At 48.4% G+C, this 22651-nt stretch overlaps 1 protein-coding gene across 2 annotated transcripts in view; it reads right to left on the reverse strand.

The window, feature by feature from the left end:
• The window catches only part of Fbxo10 (F-box protein 10), a 50361-nt gene extending 31994 nt beyond the window's left edge, over nucleotides 1–18367 (reverse strand). Inside the window, exon 1 of one of the 2 annotated variants that reach the window (XM_006986039.4) lies at nucleotides 18252–18367. The gene's annotated coding sequence lies outside the window, so the exon portion shown is untranslated. Of the gene's footprint in view, nucleotides 1–11862; nucleotides 11989–18251 lie in introns of those variants that run through there. The other variant, XM_042271085.2, reaches the window with a different exon arrangement.
• Between the last annotated feature and the right edge of the window lie 4284 nt (nucleotides 18368–22651).

A 22651-nucleotide genomic window follows, 5' to 3' on the forward strand; every position in this document is an offset into this window, starting at 1 on the left:
TCCACCCTCTCTGTATCCTGCTTGCACTTCAAGCTGCCAGTTGTCAGCTGTCCCTGCCCCCCTTGCCTGTCTGCTTTCCCACCATGATAGTGATGGACTCGTACCCCTCTGCACCATAGCTCAAATAAACCTTTCCGTGAATATCAGTTGCCTTGGCCATGGTGTCTTACCAGAGCAAGAGAAAAGTGGTACAACAGAAGTTGGTCCCAGGGCTGTGACAGACCTGACCATGTTGGTTTTTGGAAGGATGTGGAAGACTTTGGAACTTTGGACCAGAAAAGCCATTAAACACAGTTAAGGGGAGTTTAATGGACCATCCTAGTAGGATCAGTGACATTCTTTGCCAAAATAACACAGAAAGATCTTGGCTTTGTTGCTAATATTGAGCTGGGCCTCCACGGTCTGAACAGTTCTGACTGCTGTCTTCCACACTCTTATTCTCAAGTCCACCTTCAGTGATAGACTTCCTCCAACAAGGTCACACCTCCTGAGCCTCCCCAAACAGTGCTACCAGCAGGGGATCTCGTGAGGGTCATTCTCATTCAAATCACTACAAGCCTAACAACCACACAGAAAGGATTAGAGATGAACTATGAAGGCAGGGCAGAAAAAAAGGTGAGGACAGGTGCATGTATCGAGGAAGTACAGAATCCAGATCCCTGGACTACCCCTGGAATCTACCTAATAGAGTTTGGATTCATACAGAGGGAGGCCATCTTTGGCTGCAATGGTCTTAGAGTCTGGATATCCCAAATACAAATGAGAATGAGGTACCTATTTGTCCTTCCTTTATCATTTCCAGATGAACTAATCACCACTGTTCCCCTGAGGAAGGCTGTGTGGGTTCTGGCCCTGGCTCAGTCACTCCCTGATGCAATAACCCTAATGTCCTAACGTCTACTGGGCCGGCTGCCCCACTGTCCGCCTCCTTGCTTTCTTTGGGAAATATCTTTCCCCCTTACCAACAATTTATACCCCACAATTACAGAGGCAGGGGTCTCTGAAGAAAAACACACAACAAAATGGTACCCAGGCTTCTGGCTGCATCTGATTGGCTGTAACCGGCACACAAGGCACACTGAGACCTTCTCTAGATGAACACGAGTTGATATTCTAGTAGCTGGCTTCTTCCTCGGATGATGGGCCACCAGCAACTTCTTTCCTAAGCAATAAACTCTGGAGTAGGTGCTGGTGATCATTTTCCCATGGTGGACAGGAAGGAGGAGCTGAGCTGCTTGGAGAGAAGGAACCAGAGAAAGCCCTGGACGCAAAGGGCATCCCAGTTTCTCCGTACATCACGGTGCAGTCTGAAAGCTCAGCTTTGCCCTTGGCCTTTGAATGCTAGTTATCTCCATGCCCCTCTGACAGATTTCCCTTTGGACTGGGTCTGGTCACTCACAACTCTAATCCAGGCACTTGGGAGTATCAGGAGTTCAAGGCCAGCCTGGGCTATCAGACTTTGTCACAAATAAGTAAATATTCTCCTTTTGGCATAAGCTGACCACATCCAATTTTTGCTATTAATACCAAAAGCTAGTGCTCTTGTGCATATTCATTCATCTTCTCTCTCATTCTCTCTCCCCCTCCCTCCCTCCCTCCCTCCCTCCCTCCCTCCCTCCCCCCCCCTCTCTCTCTCCCCCTCCCTCCCTCCCTCCCTCCCTCCCTCCCTCCCTCTCTCTCTCTCTCCCCCCTGTCTCTCTTCCCCACCCCCAATGCTGAGGATCAAACTCAGGGCCTCATCCATGCCAGGCGAGTGCTCTACCACTGAGCTTTAATTTAATCCACGTCCTCTTTTTGCTTTTCATTTTGAGACAAGGTCTCACTAAGCTGCCCAGGCAGGACTTCAGTTTGCAACCTTCTGCCTCACCTCCTGGGACCACACTTTTTCATTTCTTCTGCCTAGCTCAGACACTCACACACTACATTTTTGCTTCCTAGCTCAGACCCAGACTCCTCCCACTTAACAGATCCCCTCCACACCATTTATTTATCTTTCTGTTTTCTCCCTCCCTATAAAGAGAAGCTCATTTACAAGACTCTGTTTGCTGCTTCTCACTTCACTTTCCTTTGTTATCTGTGACTTCAATTTAAAAGCATCAGAACTACCACATCCCCATAAATTTCTCGTCAAAACATGTAACTTCATCATCTAGACATCTCCAGGAGCCTTTGCTCATCTATCGGGGAGAGAGTATCCTTTGATCACTCCTTGGGGCTCTGACCTACTTCTACACCCGTTTCCCTATCTCCACATCCCACTTCCTCATCCTGGTTCTCCTGAGTTAACTGTGTACTGTTCTTTCCGGGGCACTGCATGTTAGGAGCGCACTTCCCAAGATGCCATATCCATTGAGTCCCTTACTTCTACAAAAGGCTACTGGCAGGTGCTCCGGAGCGAGACCTTAATCCTCATGTACATGACTGCCACATCTGTCCACAAGGGTCCCTCTGGGATCTGTTGCTAATATCCCATTCCTAGGACAGATGTTAAAAGCCATCCAAATCACAACTACCCAAATTACAGCCACTAAGTACAGCTTCAACCTAGCTTACTATAAAAAGTGTTTGACCCAGACGACTCATTGTGTGGCCCATGTGATATACTACAGTACCCAGCATGCCAATTTCTGTCCCAGATGGGTTTCTCATCTTTATGATAGCAGCCTATTAAGAAAGAATGCCTGCCGGGCGGTGGTGGTGCGCGCCTTTAATCCCAGCACTCGGGAGGCAGAAGCAGACGGATCTCTGTGAGTTTGAGGCCAGCCTGGGCTACAGAGTGAGTTCCAGGACAGGCTCCAAAGCTACACAGAGAAACCCTGTCTCGAAAAACCAAAAAAAAAAAAAAAAAAAAAAAAAGACAGAAAGAATGCCCTAGGCCATAATTCAGTTACAAAGACTACAGCAAAACCCATCTAAAACTGAGCACAAAATACAAGCTTACTATACTAGTTATAAATAAGTCAACAGATAGAGGTGAATCTCCATGAAGTCTTCACCCCAATTATCAGGTTAATTGTTTCCTCAACCAGATATAAACCTATCATATAAACATAGTTTTGAGAACCCCCTTCCATGCATAAGGAGACTGATCTAGAAATTTCTACACAGAAAATCTTCCAGCAATAATGTAAATAAGGAATCAAAGAGTAAAGACCCTGGAGGGATGGGACACCCCTTTAGTCTCAGCACTCAGGAGGCAGAGGCAGACAGGCCTCAGTCTGGTTCTCAGCCTGACACCCCTTTAGTCTCAGCACTCAGGAGGCAGAGGCAGACAGGTCTCAGTCTGGTTCTCAGCCTGACACCCCTTTAGTCTCAGCACTCAGGAGGCAGAGGCAGACAGACCTCAGTCTGGTTCTCAGCCTGACACCCCTTTAGTCTCAGCACTCAGGAGGCAGAGGCAGACAGGCCTCAGTCTGGTTCTCAGCCTGACACCCCTTTAGTCTCAGCACTCAGGAGGCAGAGGCAGACAGGCCTCAGTCTGGTTCTCAGCCTGACACCCCTTTAGTCTCAGCACTCAGGAGGCAGAGGCAGACAGGCCTCAGTCTGGTTCTCAGCCTGACACCCCTCTAGTCTCAGCACTCAGGAGGCAGAGGCAGACAGATCTCAGTCTGGTTCTCAGCCTGGTCTACACCTGAGACTATGTCTCTCTTTGAAGGAAGATGCTAAGACCCTGGGAGCCAGCCTGTTACTATGCGAAAGGCCAGTCCTTGCCAGCCAGCAGAGCACATGACGCTCTAGGTCAGTGGTTCTCAACCTTCCAAATGCTGCGACCCTTTAATATAGTTCCTCATGTTGTGGTGACCCCCAATCCTAAAATTATTTCGTTGCTACTTCATAACTGTAATTTTGGTACTGCTATGAATCATAACGCGAACATTTTTGGAGACAGAGTTTTGCCAAAGGGGCGGAGAACCACAGGTTCAGAACCGCTGTTCCAACGGCACAGGCAAAGGCCCTGGAAACCTTGAGATGGCCCATTCCATGGATGCCCCACAGGGAGTGCTGTGCTCTTCTCAAAGCCAGTAGGTGTCCAGCTCTTAATTACTTCCCCGGCTGCTCTCACTCCTGCCTCCCTGGAGCCGCTCACGTTCCAGTTCCACATGCTTACAGGGTCCACACTGGCAGAGGCCTTGAGTGACAGACTGGGCAGCTGGCGCTCTAGCACAGGTTTCTCAGGAGGGGCGTGGCCTGAGCAGAGCTGTGTTTTAACAGACCCAGAAGATGTAAGTGGAGCAGTGAAGGCAGGAACTCCCAACTTTGCAAACATTAAATGATAACGTTTTCCCCTCAGAATGTGGGGTTATCTGGGAAATTTGGACACAGGCCAATGATTTGAGTATGTCTTGCAACAATCTACGTGCTAGAAACTTAATCTCCAAAGTCATATGTCAGTGGCATCTGAAGGTGCCTTTGGGAGCTAATTACCACTGGAGGAGGTTGTTAGAGTAAGATGCCCAGGACGGCGTTAGTGACAGATCACCAGCCATCTCAGCATGCCACGGTCTCTGCCATTTAACTTCAGAACAAGAGGCCTTTCCCAGAGCAGATGCTGACACCATGTTCTTAGATTTAATTTTTAAAGATAGGGTCTTGCTGTGTTACACAAGACGAATTCTCAGGCTCAACTGATCCTCTCCTCTCGGCTTCTCAAGTAGCTAGGAACAGGCACACCCCATGTGTCTATATGTATCCATGCTCTTGGACATAAGTTAAATAAATCTATTTTGCTTTTTTTTATCATCTGTGCTCAAATATTTTGTTATATCAATGGAAAACAACAAAGATCAAAGACCACATCGCACACAGAACCCACCAGGGCTTCGGGTTTGGGGTTCAGGATGCAAACAGTCTAGCTGCCGGCCTCTCAAGAGGCTGCGGGTTTCTATCTTCCTCCATACTCAGCTGTGTCCCCAACTGCAGGGGTCTGAGTCTAGAGAGGCCGAGGCCAATAGTCCTTCCTTCGAGGTCCCCTTGAAGCTCAGTAAGAGTCCCCTAGCAGTCCACTGTCAGTTCTCTGTTGTTCTATTTGGCTTTATGAATACGATCTTCACGGGAGTCCACAGGGATCCACGCAGCAAGGGACTTCTCTAACTAGGTAACACTTTTCAAAAAGTGTCTTCTATAAGTTCTGCCTTTCCTTTTTGCCACTGGGGCCTCTGAGCATGGAATTAAAAAGCAACAACAGTCCCCAGGGCCTGTGAACCTGTAGCGTGACGTCTGTAAGAACTGGAAAAACAGTGTGCAGGAAAGTAGGTCCGGAGGCAGGCTCCCGGCACCTCCATATTTAACATGCTCCTAAGAGGTGAGCTCAGGGTTTCTGTGGTCTCCTCCACCCTCCCACTGGAAAGAGCCACATGCCTCCAGGCCCCTTGGTATCCCCAGCCTCAGGAAGGGGGGCAGAGGCCTCCACCCGGGAGGGAAGCCCACAAGACTTAGCTCTCAGCAAGTTCGCACTTCTGCTTCCCAGCCCTGTGGCCTGAAGCAGGTCCTTGATTGAACCTCTCAGAGCCCATTTCCTCACCTCTGAACCAAGACAATACCACTCACCAGATGGCTCTTCTTTAAAAAAAAAAAAAGTGATATTTGGTTAACAAATACTTGATGGCCCACTATGGGCCAGGCACTATTCCAAGTGCTGGAAAGCAATAAGGAAGAGGAAGTCCCTATCCTCAGAGACAGGCAAGAAATTAAGCAAATGTTAACACAAATGCTACAGAGAAATGAAGCAGGAGTTGGTGTGGGCAAGTGTGAACAACTGCTGGGAGCTATTTTAGACAGGCTGTCAGGGACAGTCTCTGGGGAAGTGCCCCTGAATAGAGACCTTGCGTGGAGATGAGTTACTAGTGACAGAATGCAGACAGAGAAAAGTCTGGCCACCTCGGCCAGTACAGCAGGTACAGGCCGTGGGGAGAGTGGACATGACAGGCAGAGTACTGGATTACTCTCCCCATGGAAAGTGCTAGAATGAAGGCTCTGCTTTGTAGGGTTTTCTGTCTGTCTTCCCATGCTTTTTGTCAGCCCCAGCCTCAGAATCTGGGATATTTCAGTTCCTGACCCCAGCTTGCCCACCTAGACCGACACTCATCAAAACAGACCATCTGGAGACTTCCTGCCCCTCTTTGCCTTTCCCGAGTGGAATTAGCCCCTTAGGGGCAGGAACTCTGAATTACTGTGTGTAATCTGTCCAGAACTCCGCCCACGGTGGGCACTTAACACGGAATGAATAAACTGTCACATGGCTGACACTGCCGAGACTTCAAACCACAGCCACACAGACACCTGTGAGACAGGAAGTAAAACCTAAGCCTGTGCTCATCACTTGCCATGTTTAAGACTGTGTGGTCGGCTTCACAATTCAGTCGGGAAGCAGATGAGGGTCCTATTCCCCTACCTGGTAGAAGACAAAGACTCATCTACCAGAAAACCCCCCCAAAACACCAAAAACCAAAATAACAAAACAACGCCCCCCCCAAATACCCTCTAACCAAAACAATGCCCTCCATCACAAAACCAAAACCAAACACATAAATGGAAGACCAGTCAGTGTCCCAAGAGAAGAAAACCCCTTGTTCAGAGAATAAAAACCTGCTGGAAGGACGGACGCACCCGAAATGCCATCGGGAGATGGCTGAGGGGGAATCTACCAGTCTAGGCCAACCTAAGCTACATCCAAGCAACACCCCGTCTCAAATAAAATGCTATTCTTCCCAAAGCTTTATTTCATCTTTTTCTCTTCACATCTCTTCCAAGCAATACCATACAATTCAAAAAAGCGTCCCCAAGATCCAGAGGTTTGTTAGAACACTCAATCTTGGGTGTCATCACATACTTACTAAATCAGGGGTGGCATTTTTAAAATTTTTATCTATGTATATGTGTGGTGTGTTTGTATAAAAATATGCCTTATCAGGGAAGGTAGAGGCCAGAAGAGGATGTCAGATCTCCTGGAGTTGAACTTACAGGTGGTTGTGAGCCCGTGTGTGTGGTTCTGGGAAATGAATCTTGGATCCTCTGCAAGAGCAGCAAGTACTTTATTATTTAAGTTTTACTTCTTAAGACAGGGTTTTTCTGTCTCCAAACTGGCAGTCCTGGCACTCACTCTGTAGACCAGGCTGGCCTCAAATCCAGAGACCTGCCTGCCTCTGCCTCCTGAGTGCTGGGATTATAGGTGTGTGCCACCACGCCCAACCAAGAGCAGCAAGTACTCTTAACTGCTGACCCATCTTTCCAGCCCAGACATGACATTTTAACAAGATCACCAAGGAACTTGTGTGGACTCTAAGCTCGAGAAGCACTGAATTAAAGCAGTCCTGTCTTCATTTTACAGCTATATGAAGGAAGTCAGCCTGCGAGAACTCGAGAGACAAGGGACGTGTCCGAGTCACTGCTGGGGAGGAGGATTGGGGGGTGGGGCAAGCCAGCCTCATGGGTGAGTGAGCACTTGAAATTCCGACAGGAGTAAGACAGCCTGTCGAGGAATGGAAGAAAGTTTGTAGAGAAGCCAGGTGTCAGTAAGGGCCTGGAGGGGAAGCCGTTCTTAGACTGATACAGTTCCAGGGTCAGCCAGAAAAGCCAGCCGGTTCCCATGGATACCTCAACTAGTCACTAGTTAATTTGGGAGCTGCCTTGAGTCCCTGCACAAAAGGTTCTACCTCTCCTGGTAAAATGACTCCTACAAGAAGGACCTGATGGGCTTCCATCCTAGCTGGGGCTCTGCCTCCCCTTTACTGGCTAACCTTGAGGGCAGGTGCCTGAACCCTGCTTTCATGTTCTACGATCAGATAAAGACAGAAATGGCCCCTCGTGGTACGCATACCTGCAATCCCAGCACTCGGGTGGTGTCACACAGGACAGTGGGTCTGAAGCCAGTCTGGGCTGTAGACAAGACCTGGTGTCTCAACAAAACCCAAACAACAAAAACCACTTTCTAGTTCCTACTTAGTTTCAAAGTGGTGGGAGATTAGATTAAGTTTTAAAAATCAATAAGAACTAAGGATCTAGGGCAGCTCAAACCTTTTGTATCCATGAAGAGGGAAAACAAGATTTTCCACCCACACTGTCAGGCATACAAAGCACCAGTTAAGTAAGAACAAACCGTCCAGCAAAGCAACTGTAATAGGTTAATGATTTAAAATCTCAAATCAAAGGATATGTCTCTACTTTGGCGGATTTTAGTTCAAATCCATTCTGATATAATACAGAGGGAAATCTGAGCCACAAGGAGCCTGTACACAGGCCTGGACCCACACACATCCACAGATTTCAGAAAGAAAAAAACGTAAACCCTGAAGGTGGCAAATGTCTCAGTTGGGCATTCCATCGTTCCTTCAAGCCTCAGTTCTCTTTGATCTAAGAGACGATATGTGCAGCGTTGAAATCAGATGCTGTAATTCAGAACACTGTGTGCTTGATCAAAGTCAGGAGCATTGAGCGGTCCAGGCCATCCGGGGCCTCCCTTTACCCTTCTCTGTCAGCCCAGGGCCTGTTCACTGAGGTTGATGTAGAATGGAACATGCGTCAGGGAATCTTTCAACGGGCTTCGTCCTGATTCTCACACACTTAATAAGCAGAGCTGAAAGGGCGAGGAAGGGAGTGTGTGTGTGTGTGTGGGGGGGGGGGGGGTTGTTGGTTTGTTTTTGTTTTGGGAGGCAGAGTCTCACTAGATAGCCTTGCTTGGCCTGGAAAGTCAACAGAGAGACCAGCGAGCCTCCAATTCAAGAGATCCATCTGCCTCTGCTTCCTGGGAGCTAGGATTAAAGCATGGCTAACCACACCCACCAGGAAGGTATTTTGAGGGCTCACTTATTCAGGAGCTGTGTCATCTTGGAGACCACTCACAATGCAAACTACACTGCACATCTCAACCCCAGCATCTGGCAGTAGTATATCTGGATGGATTCCTAACCTGAGCTAAGTTCAAAGTCCCTGGAGTACAACCACCTGCTGCCCGGGTCCCTTCTTACAATGCTGGGTTTCACAGCTAGTGATGGTACGGCACCCTGGCCACGCATTGCAGATGTATGCATATACCCACTGACCATAAGAAAGATTCAGCTGGTCCTGCAATCATTATTGAGCATCATAAAATGTCTAATTTGGACTGACAGTGTTCTGCTAGGAAGCCTAGTGTAAATATTTAGGATTTCAAGTCAAAAATCTACAAAAATCCAGGGCACCTTACCTGCAGGGTGAGTAGACCCCAACCACTTAAACTTTATCAATCAGATCATCAACTGCTGCCTCCCAGCCATCCACAGACTCTCTAGCCACTTCTCTTTAATCATGCTCAGCTTGAGGCAACTCCACACCACGTGATTGCTACTTGGCTGGTGACATGAGACATTCAATGGAGTCAGACTGGTCTCTGGCTCTCCTTCTCATCTATAAAAATGGAGCTAATACTACCTTAGGGACTTGCTGGGCCGATGAGAGATGTCTGGGAGGCAGTCACCAGGAGCCTGACACACAGTAAACGGCAGACTTCCTTTCCGGTGTTTTCCTAAATCACGGCCCTTCTACTTCTTCACCACATTTTGAGCCACTTTTCTCAGCATCTTAGGAAGAAATCAAAACGTCTGAAGTGGACGGGCGGTGGTGGCGCACGCCTTTAATCCCAGCCCTCGGGAGGCAGAGTCAAATGGATCTCTGAGTTTGAGGCCAGCCTGGTCTACAGAGTTCCAGGACAGCCAGGGCTGCACAGGAAAAAAGAAAAAAGACCCAAAAATGCCTGCAGTGCAGAGGGGACAGCGCTGACTGTGCATGGCCTTGACCTATGATCAGCTGCTCGCTAGCAATGGGCACTGGATCCTCTGGAGCTGGAGTTACTAAGGGCTACAGAACTCAGGTCCTCAGGAAGAGCAGTAAGTGCTCTTCCTGCTGAGCCCTTTCCCCAGCCCCAGTAATTCTTGACTGTGACGGAGGGAAGGAGGTTCCTGGGTCCTGACCATCAAATGACAAAGAGGGTAAGTTCTCTTCTTCACGAGGATGATTAGAACAGCGTCGACAGCAGAAATTCACCCGGGTGGGCATGGCCCCCGAGTTCAATGTCAAATTCTAGGGAGTTGGTTTTTTCAAGTACTACTAAGGGAGTGAATGGTAAGAACTGGAGGACCTTATGCTGGGGCCTTCCAGAACTCAGTGGGAAGTCTGGATTCCTGCAGCCACAAGGCCCTCCCTCAGCCACGCCAACGAACTCGCTCCATCCTCCTCTTACTTCTCCTCTACATCATTTTTCTGGCGGCATGAAGGATTGAACCCAGAGCCCTGTGCACGCTCAGCAAGCTTGCTCCCACTGAGTTACACACGTAACCAAGCTTTCCACCTTTGTGTTTTCACAAAGCGTCTTGCTGTATTGCCTCGGCTGGCCTCAGTCTACCTCTGCACACAAGCCCCAGAGTGTATGCTCCTCATCTGTATTCATTCATTGTATGGGAGTGGCAACGATCCTAGGGCCTCGTATGTGCTAGCTACATCCCCGGGCCCCTTCTGAGACAAGGTCTTACTAAATTGCCAAGGCTGCTTTTGAGCTCACTCTGCTCGCCCGGCAGGCCTTGAACTTGTGATCCTCCTCTTTTGCCTCTAAAGCTGCTGAGATCACAGGCCGGCGACACCAGGCCTAGCACTTTCCTTGTTCTTAGAGCTGTGTCCAGTCCATTTATCCCAGTGGGCTGTCCTTCACAGTGCCTTAGCCAGGGCAAGGTACCACCTGGAATAGATGCTTGATCCAAAGAAGACAGGATATCCATGTCCCTTGTCAGGAATGGAAGAAACTCAGGAGACATCACCTGAGGGACTAAGGAATGTAGCCAAACTAGAGCAAGCAAGCAAGGGATTCAGAGAGACAAAGACATGTTCTTTCTTTTTCAAAAGCATTTATTTACTTTATTTTGGAGGGAGGCGCCTGTCATCACATATCTGTGTAAGTCAGAGGGCAATCTGTGGAAATCAGTTCTCCCCTTCACCATGCGGATTCTAGGGACTGGATTGGTTGTTGGGTTTGGCAATAAGCACCTTAACCTGCTGACCCATCTTGTTAGCCTGAGTTTTTTAAAAATATTTTTATTAATTCTTTGAGAACTTACTACACGTTGTGGTGGTCTGAATGAGAATGGCCCCCACAGAGTCATATATTTGCTTAGTCCCTAGTTGGTGAACTGTTTAGGAAGGATTAGGAGGCGTGGCCTTGTTGGAAGAGGCGTGCCCCTGGGGGTGGGCTTGAGGTTTCAAAAGCCCATGCCAGTCAGGTCCGGTGTGTCTTTTTCTCTATGTCTGTTTCCCCCTCCGCTGCAACTTGCAGATGAGATGTGAGCTCTCAGCTACCTCTCCAGCATCATGTCTGCCTGCCATTACTACTTGCCATGATGATCATAGACTGACCTTCTGAACGGTAAGCCTTCCACTAAATGCTCTCTTTCGTAAGAGTTGCCTTGGTCATGGTGTCTCTTCACAGCAACAGAACAGTGACTGAGACAAATGTATTTGACCCTGTTCGTCCCCAACTCCTCCCAGATATGTCCTCTAACCTCCAGCTCACTCCTTGTTCTCTTTCCAAAAGAGGAAAGTCCCAGCATTCGGGAGGCAGCTGCATGTGAGTCTGATATTTCTGTTGTCCAAATATGCATGGGTGGGGGACAGTCCACTGTCAACCTATCAGAAGCTACTTCTTTTTTTGTTTGGTTTTTGCTTTTTCAAGATACGGTTTCTCTGTGTAGTCCTGGTTGTCCTAAAACTCGCTCTATAGACCAGGCTGGCCTTGAACCCAGAGATCCGCCTGCCTCTGCCTGCCTCTGCCTCCCGGGTGCTGGGATTAAAGGTGTGCGCCACCCAGCTTTGAGGTTACTTTTTAAAAGAAAACTGACTCACCCTCCTGCAGAAGTCATCAGCTGTCAATAGCTCCTCCTTGGAGGCCCTCCCACTCCATGCTGGAATACTGACTGACTTGATCTTGTCAAGTAACACAGCTGCTGTGGGTCCATGTGTCCATCAGTCCTGTCATACCCAGAAGATACTAGTTCACCTTGATCCTCCCCAAACTCTGGCTCTTAGAATCTTTCTGTTCCCTCTTCTGAGATGTTCTCTGAGTCTTGTGGGGAAATTAGTCCTTATCTGTCACCCTACACAAAATTCTAAATGGGTCAAAATCTCAATGTTAGACCTGAAACTCTGAAAATTCACAAGGAGAGTAGGGAGTATACTTGATGATATACTTACTTAAAGATTTTCTAAATGGGGCCCCAGTGGCCAACAATCAACATGAGGGACCTCGTGAAATTAAAAGGCTTCTAGACTGCAGAGGAAACTGTTAACTGAAGAGGCAGCCTACAGAGTGTGTACAGACAGACAGACAGACACACACACACACACACACACACGCACGCACGCACGCACGCACTAAATGTAACAGAAGATGAGGAGAAGATGGTGACAGTGACAACCACGGAGCACACATGGTAGCATCTGCCTTCAATCTGAGCATCTGAGGGGTAGCGGCAGCTAGATCTCTGTGAGTTCAAGACCAGCCTGGTCTACGTAGCAGATTCTAGGTCAGCCTGGGATACACAGTGAAACCCAGCGTATTGGTTGCTTTTCTATTGTTGTGATAAAACACCATGACCAAGGAAACTACAGCGTGTTTGTTTGGGCTTGTGGTTCCACAGGGTTAGATGAGTCCACAGTTAGAGTTAGGCTGGAACAGCAAGGAGAGGGCTCACCTCTTAAACCACAAGCAGGAAGCAGAGGGTGTGAGTCTTTGAATCCTCAAAGCCCACCTCCAGTGACAGACTTCCTCCAACAAAGCCACACCTCCTAAACCTCCCCAAACAGTGCCACCAAATGGGGACTAAGTATTTAAATGTCTGAGACTAAGAGGGGCATATTTAAATCATCACATTGAGTTTAAAAAAAAAAAAAACTTAAATACAAATATCTAAGATATATCTTTTAAAGTATTTAACATTTGCATTAGCCATCAGGGAAATGAAAATTAAAACTACATTGACATTTCATTTAGCCCAGTAAGAAAGGCTAACAGTAAAAAACAAATGAGGGGGCTGAAGAGATGGCTCAGGGGTTAAGAGCACTGCCTGCTCTTCCAGAGGTCCTGAGTTCAATTCCCAGCAACCACATGGTGGCTCACAACCATCTGTAATGAGATCTGGTGCCCTCTTCTAACAGGCAGGCATACATTAATGCAGAACATTGTATATATGTGATAAATAATTCTTTTTTTTTTTTTAAAGAAAGAAAACATGAGAAGAAATGCTGGCAAGGATGTACGAGGAGAAAACCGCTCATTCACTGTTGCTGGGAAAGCAGAGTGGCAGAGCCACTGTGGAAATCAATGTAGAGGTTCCTCAAAGAGCGAGAAATACACCTACCACATGACCAGCTATACCATTCCCAGCATGCCCAAAGAACTCCATACCCTACTACAGAGGTATCTGCTCATCCATGCTCACTGCTACTCTGTTGACAAATAGATAGGACATGGAAACAGCCTAGCTGTCCATCAATAATGAAAACCTGGTACCTATAGACAACGGAAGTAAATGGAGGAAGTAAATGGATGAGCCTGGAAAAAATTATACTAAGTGAGGCAACCGGACCTAGAAAGACCAACAGTGCATGTTTTCATGTGTATGTGGATCCAGTGTGTGTTTAACTTAAAGTCCCTGCGGGACCAGCTGAATGGATCTCTGGATAAAGTGCCTGTCAACCCTTCTAACCTGGAACCACATTAAAAAACAAGCCTGATGACTTGAGTATTTCACAAAGATGCTATCCTATTAACCATTTAAAAAAAAAAAGTGTTCAATATCAGCGACTAACAAGGAAAGCAAGTTAGAGCCTCAAGAGATTTTATACACACAAGAATAGTTAAATAAACTGGCCAAAGCAAGAATCTCTAAGGATTGGAAGCAAGTAGAACTCACAAACTGCTAGTAAGACAGAAATTTAGAAGCTCACACCTGTAGATGCTGGCTACAGGTATGAGGCAGGGGGATTGCTGTGTGCTCCAGGTCAGTCTTGGTTACATATTGAGTTCCAGGACAGCCTGAACTACACAGTAAGATCTTGTATCAAAAAGCAAACCAACCAATCAAGGTGTGTGTTGGGGGAGGGGAGAGGGCATGTGCTACCACCACCAACAAAGCGATTCTGTTTAGATGAAGGGAACCTAAAGAAGTCTGCTCAGATGCACAACAGACCATGCCTGAGGAGGGCCAGAGAGCTGGCTCAGGAGGCAAGCCTGATGACCTGAGTTCCATCCTGGGAATCCACACAGTGAAAGGAGAACCAACGTGTGCAGCCCACCCCCACCCCCACCCCCGCCACTAAACAGACGAACGAGCAAACGCAGTTCAGAAGAGAGAGAATATGTCGAGAATGTTCTTGGCAAGCCCCCATCCATCCACTGCTGACTGCACTCACGGTGACCTGTCTGCCTGCTGTTAGTGACAGACTGGGGCTACCACATGGACGCACGCCAAGTGATACACCGAGCAAAAGAAGCAAAACACAAGATGCAGACAGGGTGATCTCACACGGATGAAGTTAGACTAGTTCACTAGATGGTACCTAGGGATGCGCACACAAACGATGGATGGAACAGAGACGATGTTCATCTACAGGTCAAGACGACAGCCACCCAGGGTAGAGTCTGAAGGAGGCACTGCCCATGCTCCACTTCTTGAGGTTACAGTCCTTACATGGTCATTTCCCTCATAATTATTTGCTAAACTATGCATTCGTGGGCCCCATCTCTATATTTTATCTTTCCGAGTTAAAAAAAAAAAAAACAACATTCAAAACAAAGATAAAATAAATATACTGATTCTTAGAAAAATTGAGAACACAAAAACTGTCATTAAAAACAAAACAACTGTAACCAGCTTTTTGTTTGTTTTTGAGTTCAGATCTTGCCACACTGACTCTAACTTCTAGGTCCAAGCAATTCTCCTGCCTCAGCCTTTCAAGAGCTACAGTGTCACACTGCCAACCATTGTCCTTTATTTTTAATTTGAAACTTTGCTTTCCAAATTCCAAATATATACCAAATACATTTTCACTCTCAGTAAAGCCTATTTTCTTTTCATTTTTCCTTAAATAAAGTCTCTTGTAGCCTAGGTGGACCTAAACGCCTGGCCCTCCTGCCTCCACCTACAGACAGTTGGGAGTGCAAGCATGCACCACCCCAGCTTAAGGAGCGGATGTTTGCAGCTGCCTAACCTCTCAGGACTGCAGGTGGAAACGGTCACCTGGGAACTGATGCAGCCTTTGCCAAGAATCACCCAAGGACCCACCCCTCTTACACTTGGAAAAACAAGGCTGAAGAGGTCCCACAGGCCTAGGATGGCATCTTCCTGAAATTTGCCATTCCTGAGAATCTTTGCTTAGGTAAAATCCTGGTGACAAAGTGGAAGCAGCTTTCCAAAGGGACTTGGGTTAAGCTTAGAGAAGGGAAGGAAGACGCAGCCCTTAAATTCGGATAAAAGGCTTGAAAGAGAGGAGAATCCCGGTGATCTACAGTGACTCCAGAAGGCTAGGAAAAGCCAGCCTAGTAGCAGGCTCAATGCAAGGCCCAACAAGTGGTGCTTTGGGAAACACAAAGCTAAGCACGTGAGCGTGACCTAAAAAAGGCTCTAACCTCAGAGTCCAAGCAGGGGATCTTGCTGGTGTGGAGCTGGTCCCTAAAGGGCACTGAGCAGCAATGACCACACGTCCTTGGACTGTGCAGGGCAACTCTTCCAGTGACACCATGTAGCTGTCAGAGATAACGATCTGGGTGCATCGTTCATTGCTCCCTCTCCTCTGAAAAGACCTCTTTGGGCTACAGACGCCTCTACAGAGCTCAGAATCCTTACTAATGAGGGTTTTGGAAGACTTGGGAGTAAAAATAAAGAAATGTGTGACTGCATTAGTGCCTAACTTGAAAATGAGACACACCGATTAAACACTGAAACTGAAATAGATGGATCCCAAACAGGTGTTTTCCTAGCCCCCTTTGGTTGACAATCCCATCATGTCAGCTAAAAGGGGAAGCAGCAGCTGGTTCATACAAGGCCCATGGCAGGTGACTGCAGAGGAAGAGGCTCATCCATTAAGGCAAACTGGAAGAAGAAAAGGCCACTGGCCACTGTGCTATCTAGTGTTCCTCTGTGACTGCGGCCCATTGAAGGGACACGTTTCCTTCACATCTCCTTTGAAAAGCAGGTGAGGTCTTCTTTGTTGCCTAGGAGAGCTCTTGCTGGCTCGCCATTTACACCTTTCCAGAGGTTCACTGACCTGCCCACCAACCGGCCAACATCCTCAGTTTTATGCCACAGCACTGCATCATCATCATCATCATCATCATCATCATCATCATCATCATCATCATCAATGGGTTGGGCCTAAAAAGGATTCTCTGATTTCTCAGGCCAAGGTCTGTCTCTATTGTCTCTGTTCTTATTCGGATCCCTCTTCACACTGTCACTCGTTAAAGGGAAGGATGGAAGGAGGGACCAAAGGAAAGGGAGACCCTGTCTGCACTACAACTGAAGAACAAAACAAACCAGGAAGCAGGGCTCGGTGGGGGAGAGGCTGCTGCTTGGCCACAATTGCTACTGGTGCTATCATGAAAATGTAACTCCCTGATAACCATGGAAACCAAATGAAGGCACCACGGTGAAGGCTGCTCTCTTTAGCTACCTACAAACACTAAGAGGCCAGAAACCAGAGAAACAAAGAAATGCAGCGCTCTAGGCCTGAGGAAATCCTTTCCTGGAGCTTCAACACACTGCCATTTTCTCCAGACTCTAAATCTCATCAAGCTTCCACCAGGGCTGGAGACCTGACAAGGTTCACCAAACAATTCAAGCCTCTCTGGTGTGCTGGTCCCCTGGGGCCAGCTGCTCTGAGGCAAGCTCCCTGGGAGCTAGAACTTATTGTTATCCTAAAACATACTGAGACCCAGCAGAGGGACACACACACACACACACACACACACACACACACACACACACACACGTTCACAAAATAGACGTTTATATAACCTCAAACTAACAGCCAGCTATGGAAACAGCTTCACGGGGGGCAGACTCCATTGTCTGGTTCATAGCTTTCTCTCCATCCAGTTTCTTGTAGATGCACAAACATGCAGCCCGAATAAACGAACATAGGAAAGCACACCCATTCTTTCGACTACCCAGCGCCAACAGTGTTGAAGTCTGAGCAAAACCAAAGTCCTGGCCTCATTCTGGGTCCAGTTCCTTTATGTGCTGGAGACAGCTGGATTCCATGGGCTCCTAGGCATCTTCCAGTAGACAGTCAATCACTCAACTGTGCTTTTTTTGGTGGGAGCACATGCCTGGCAGTTTTCTTTCCCCTCGGAGGGAATCTGATACCCATCTGCTCAAGTAAATTAGCGTTCCCATCCTGCCTGACTCATTCGGTAGGAACAACAGGTTCCCATGCCAATGTGAACCAGAAGGCAAAGGGGGCCTGGGAAAGGGGAGAGGGTTCTACAGCCAAAAAAAAAAAAAGGCACTGTTTTCAGGATCACACACACAGTGGACGCTGTGCTTACTGCAAGAAAGACGTCTCTCTTGGAGCCCTCTCTAGCTTGCTATTTTAATAATGCTCATACTGAGAGCACTCTCTAAGGAGCCCTCTGGCCCGCACTGTGCCTGTCTCTCCACACTCAATCCTCACAGCAGCCTCTGGCCCAAGTACTCATCTCTACTTTTAACAGAAGCGCCATCGACGTGGCTCAAGGTTGCCTGGCTAGTGGGGTGATGGAACTAAAACCAACTCCGGAGTTCTGGCTCACCAAATGGCACTGCCATCAGTTCTTCGGTGCAGGAGGGAAGCCGGGCAGGGGTTATCCCTCTTCCTTCAAAGATTTTAGAAACCGAGTCTCCGCAACTTGCTAAAACCAGCCCCACTGGGTGCCCGACTGCACACTCGCTCCTGCATCCCCAGGTGAAGGCTGCAAACCGCCAAGTAGAATTAATTCTCTTGCATACTGGCAAAGCCTGGGGCTGGAGGCGACAGCGGGTGGTTCGGGGTTGGGGGGTCTGGGGGGGGGAGACAAGGCACGGCTCTCCCGGAGCTCCGGCGGCCAAGCCCCCCCACCCCCGCACTGCCCCAGGCCGGGTGTCCGCACCCCAGCCACAGGCTTGGCCCGCGGCAGGAGCGAGCGGCCGGTGACCTGGAGCACCAGCGGGCTTCCGGGAAGCCTCCGGGGTGCGTCGAGGAACCCGCGCTCTTACCTCAGGGAGCGGCGCTGCGGGGCCGCGGCCGCGACGCCCTGGAAGCCGCAGGGCTGCCCAAGGACTGCGGCGCGCCGCCAGGAGGACCGACTCCGCCGCGAGCCCCGCCCCCGGCGGCCGTCACGTGACGCGGGGGTGGAGCCCGGCCGTGAGCGCGCGGCCCCGAGACCGGAGGGGAAGGCGGAGCTAGCGGGGCTCGGCGGAGGGCGAGCTTGGCCTCGGAAGGGGCAGGAATAGCATCCGTGGGCGAGAACTGCAGGAGGATCCCAGGGGGTCAACGCGGATCCTTCCCCGCACCGTTAGCCTAACAGCCCCGTGGGCTCCGTGCGGATGAGCACATAGGAGCTGGGTTCACCCTGCGAACAGACTGACCCTGGCTAGAAGTCAGGAGGGACACTGGGGCCATGGTGGTATGGAAAGCTCTTGGTATAGCAATGCCAGATGTATGTAAATGATGTGTAGTAGTTGTTGCTCCAACTACTAGTTATAGGCCCGAGAGAACAAAGCTGTGATGGCTCCTGTTCTGAAATCCATTCTCTAGTGCAGATGGTAAACATGAAATGCTATTTTAGTCCATATGTATTTAAAATTATGTGACGTACGTGCAAAGAGCCCTGGTTTAAAACTAGGGGTTGAGGGACGTGATCAGAGTAGCCATATGGAAAAGCGCAGGGATAGTCTGTGTGAGAAGGCTCATGAGCCGAGGGGCGCAAGATTGCTCCTTAGAGAAATACAAAGTGTTGTGTTGTTGTTGTTTTAACAACGTTGTCTTTTTTTTCTTTTTTTTTTTTTTATGTGTATGAGTGTGCTCCTGAGTTTATGTGCACCCTGCGCTTGCAGGAGCCACTGGAAGCCAGAAGAGGGAGCTGGATCTGCTGGAACTGGAGTACAGACATTGTGAGCCTCCAAGTGGATCCTTTGGAAGAGCAATACACCTCCTAACTGCTAAGCTGACTGTCCAGTCGTGTGTACTCACCACCCCCCCTCCACCACCACTCCTGTCTTAGATCAAAGGGTATTAGAGGCCATTAGTTCTTCATAAGGCATGATAAAGGTTTTCTTTTATGTACATGGAAGCCATTGGAGGGGTGGAGAATGTGGGTGTTTTGACACTGCTACTCTGTAGTGAAAAGACAGGAGATTGGGTTGAGTACTGGTAGTGGATATGGGGACACACAGATTTGAGCCGGTTTTGCAGTAGAGTCAAATTTGAGCTGTTGCGGAAAAGCTAGGGGGAATCCAGTCTTCTAGCTTAACGGACTACCACAGCTCTGGGGGTGCTGTTGTAAGGGGAACGTGGGTAGAAGGGAAGGATCAATAATTCAGTTTTGAACTTCTTAAAGTTGTGGTGGGCAGGAGAGATGGCCCAGCCTTGTGCTCTTGCATAAGACCCAAGTTTGATTCTCAGCACTCATATGATCACTCGCTACCCTCTGTAACTCGAGTTCTGATGCCCCCTGGAACAGAAGTGGTCTCCTAGGATACCAGGCACACATGTGGTGCACAAACATTCACACAGAGAAAGCACACGTACACATAAAATAGCTTTAAGAGTGTTTTTAAAGCATCTGGACTCAGACCTCTGAATTACAGAAGAGACTGTCAAGTGCAGAAACCTAACTCACCAAGAATGTGGAGAAGTTCTTACACCAGACCCCATGGTCTCCCTGAACTCTGCCAACTCCTAGGTCTACAAAAACAAAAACAAAAAAAGGAGTCTGTTAAAATGAATTTCATCTGTTACCACTATATGATGAATTTGGCATGATGGGGTGAGGCCTACATCACCATGTAGCCGTAGGGGTTTTATTTGTTTTATGTAGTGGTTGGAACAAATTCAGGGACTTGCAGATGCTAGGTAAGGGCTCTCCCCTTCACCGACAACCCAGCCCTCAACTACTCATTTATTTAAAGCCCAAACAAAACACCTAGCCGTAAAAACAACAATTTAAAGATCAAAGCTGTCCACCAAGCCCACAGACGTAGTGAAAAGGCCATGCTTAGGTCAAGTCCAGCGCAGAGCAGGATGAACTCATATTACAATAAACTTGGTGATGTCGCTTGCTTTTGATGACTGGTAAACCCATCACATATCTAATCCTTTGAAGAGTGCCCCCATTGTATGAAACCAGCAGGCTGGATATGAATTTCAATAAGCAATTAAAATCCCGAGTTCCTGGAGTTGTGCCATCAAACATTATTGTTTATTTTGGCATTTCTGTAAAAGAGTTAGGACTTCCAAAGGAGAGCAGTGGTGTCTGTCTACCACAGCATGCTGTCTGTCTACCACAGTGTGCTGTCTGTCTGATGGCTGTCTACCACAGTGTGCTGTCTGTCTGATGGCTGTCTACCACAGTGTGCTGTCTGTCTGGTGGCTGTCTACCACAGTGTGCTGTCTGTCTGGTGGCTGTCTACCACAGCATGCTGTCTGTCTGTCTACCACAGCGTGCTGTCTGTCTGTCTACCACGCGTGCTGTCTGTCTGGTGTCTGTCTACCACAGTGTGCTGTCTGTCTGGTGGCTGTCTACCACAGTGTGCTGTCTGTCTGGTGGCTGTCTACCACAGCGTGCTGTCTGTCTGGTGGCTGTCTACCACAGCATGCTGTCTGTCTGTCTACCACAGCGTGCTGTCTGTCTGTCTACCACAGCGTGCTGTCTGTCTGGTGGCTGTCTACCACAGCATGCTGTCTGTCTGTCTACCACAGCATGCTGTCTGTCTGTCTACCACAGCGTGCTGTCTGTCTGTCTACCACGCGTGCTGTCTGTCTGGTGTCTGTCTACCACAGTGTGCTGTCTGTCTGGTGGCTGTCTACCACAGTGTGCTGTCTGTCTGGTGGCTGTCTACCACAGCGTGCTGTCTGTCTGGTGGCTGTCTACCACAGCGTGCTGTCTGTCTGTCTACCACAGCGTGCTGTCTGTCTGGTGGCTGTCTACCACAGCATGCTGTCTGTCTACCACAGCATGCTGTCTGTCTACCACAGCATGCTGTCTGTCTGGTGGCTGTCTACCACAGCATGCTGTCTGTCTGGTGGCTGTCTACCACAGCGTGCTGTCTGTCTACCACAGCATGCTGTCTGTCTACCACAGCGTGCTGTCTGGTGGCTGTCTACCACAGCGTGCTGTCTGTCTGCTGTCTGTCTACCACAGCATGCTGTCTGTCCCCTCCATTAATGCTACTGGTGTCACATGCCACATGAGGGGTTTTACATGTCAAGACAGTGGTGTTTTCGTTGAGATTTATTTGTTTTATTGTGTATGTGTGTGTGTGGGGGGGGTGATTTGGCTGCATGTGTGTTGGCGCACGAGAGCAGCCTTTATCAGGCGTTGGCCACTCCTGTTTTCCTGCCCTGCGCTCTCTAGGACAGCCTTCCATCCCACCATGTGCACAGTGTTTCCCCTTCTGTCGGGTGACCCTTCTCCTTCATTTGACTGGAGTGGGCCTGCTCATCTCTGCAGCCTGGCACGTACTTCGTATTTGTGGCACATGGATAAGTGAATATGCAGTCTCCTCCGCCATCTGAACCTTTCTTTATGGGAAGATTAGACTCAGGCAGAGTCACTTGTCCAAACACACAACAGCTGCCATCTTTTTTGGCCATCTGCAGATCTCAACTTTCTTCCTGCGTGTGGGGGTTCATCACCGATGAGCTTGTGGAGAAGAAAACCATGTGTTTTGTTAGGCAAGTGAAGACTCTAGATACTTTGTCTTTCCATGTAATTCTAATTTTACAAATAAATATTCCCCCTACAGAACTGAGCCCCACATGCTACATAACAACATCTCTGGAACCCTGGCAGCAACTTGATGTAGAGCATCATCGGGTGCCGTGAAGGCTGTGAGCTTGCATCCCTGAGTAAGTGGTGGCACCTAACGGTCAACAGACAAACAGATGTTCCAGCTGCCCGGTCTCCCAGGAAACCCGATTCTCTGGTGATCCTGAGATTCCTTTTATCTTTTTAATGAAATATTTTCCTTACTACTGCCAAAATTGGGTTTTGATGTTTACAACTAAAAATTCAGACTCACATAATTTATATTAAAACACTGAAGCTGTTACCTAGGACTGTGAACTCCAGATTCTAGTGTTCTTTCCATACTCATTTCTCCATGTTCCAACAATCCACAATATTTACATTATGTATTGATGGCTCTGTATCAGTTTCTTAACTGAATTTTTATGGAAGCTGAAAATAAACATTTTGAGTGGCTGCATGGGGAGGCGGCTTTCAGTAGAACATCCAGTTTCAAAGGCAGAAACATGCATCTGCTCTGTGATTTGCTTCTTTCTCTGTGTGTGTGTGGTATTTGTGCATGTTTGTTTGTGCCTGTGTGTGCATGTGTATGGGGCAGGGTGGAGGTCACCATTGCGCATCTTTCTCTATCACTCTCCACCTTTATTT

The sequence above is a fragment of the Peromyscus maniculatus genome, chromosome 2 (genome assembly GCF_049852395.1).
Source record: "Peromyscus maniculatus bairdii isolate BWxNUB_F1_BW_parent chromosome 2, HU_Pman_BW_mat_3.1, whole genome shotgun sequence".
Classification (NCBI taxonomy): Eukaryota; Metazoa; Chordata; class Mammalia; order Rodentia; family Cricetidae; genus Peromyscus; species Peromyscus maniculatus.